This window comes from Nematolebias whitei, chromosome 23 (assembly GCF_014905685.2).
Source record: "Nematolebias whitei isolate Nwh7 chromosome 23, NemWhi1, whole genome shotgun sequence".
NCBI classification, from domain to species: domain Eukaryota; kingdom Metazoa; phylum Chordata; class Actinopteri; order Cyprinodontiformes; family Rivulidae; genus Nematolebias; species Nematolebias whitei.
Genome location: NC_056520.1, coordinates 17,094,682 through 17,095,772, shown reverse-complemented (window position 1 = coordinate 17,095,772; position 1,091 = coordinate 17,094,682).

Below are 1,091 nucleotides of genomic sequence, written 5' to 3'. Positions count from 1 at the left end.
AAGAGGTAAAAAGTTCAGTTAAGCTTCAGATGGGACTGTACTGCCAGGAAGCGACCCATCGACCAAATGGACGTTCATTCAGCCACTGCACTCAGCGGACACACGCGGCTGACTACCCAAACAGGTGAGATCCTGCAGATGTGTCAGAGCAGGGTCTTAGACTGAATAAATCAGAATGCAGGCAGAAACAGGATTTAAATGCTCTTTTACGGCCATGAAAGGACAAACACCCCCTCAGCTTCGATCTTCTGCCCCTTAATTCAGCCGCGCCTCCCCGACCATTAATAGCTAATTAAAAATGTTGGGGTATTTTCTGGGTTCGGACCTGTAATTACTGTTAATTTGTCGGGTTGGGTGGGTTTCGGAAATGATGACTGCGGCTGTAGCCAAGTCAGATCTGATTTTTTTCGGCCCAAATACAACTCTCCACCTCTCCAAGTTCTCTTCCACCTGTTCCCTGTTCTCACCACAGATCACGTAATCTGCAAACATCATAGTCCATGGGGATTCCTGCCTGACCTCATCTGTTAGTCGGTCCATCACCAGAGCAAACGAGAAGGGGCTCAGAGTGGATCCTTGATGCACTCCCACCTCCACCTGGAATCTATCTGTCACTCCTACAGCACATCTCACCACTGTCCTGCTGTCCTCATACATGTCCTGTACCAGTCTAACATACTTCTCTGCCACTCCAGATTTCCTCGTGCAATACCACACCTCTTCTCTTGGCACCCTGTCATATTCTTTTTCTAAATCCACAAACACACAATGGAGTTCTTTCTGACCATCTCTGTACTTCTCCATCAATGTCCTCAAAGCAAAGATGGCATCTGTGGTGCTCTTTCTTGGCATGAAACCATACTGCTGCTCACAGATAGTCACCTCTCGTCTAAGTTTAGCCTCCACAACTTTCTCCCAGATCTTCATCATGTAGCAATGAATGTCTGTACATCACCCTTGATTTTAAAAATGGGCACAGCACACTTTTTCTCCATTCCTCTGTGTAGAGGTTGGCTCCTCTACCCCTCCTTTCTCTGTTGTTTTTGTTTTCCTAATTATCTCTCCACAGCTGCTGCTCATTACCTGGACCA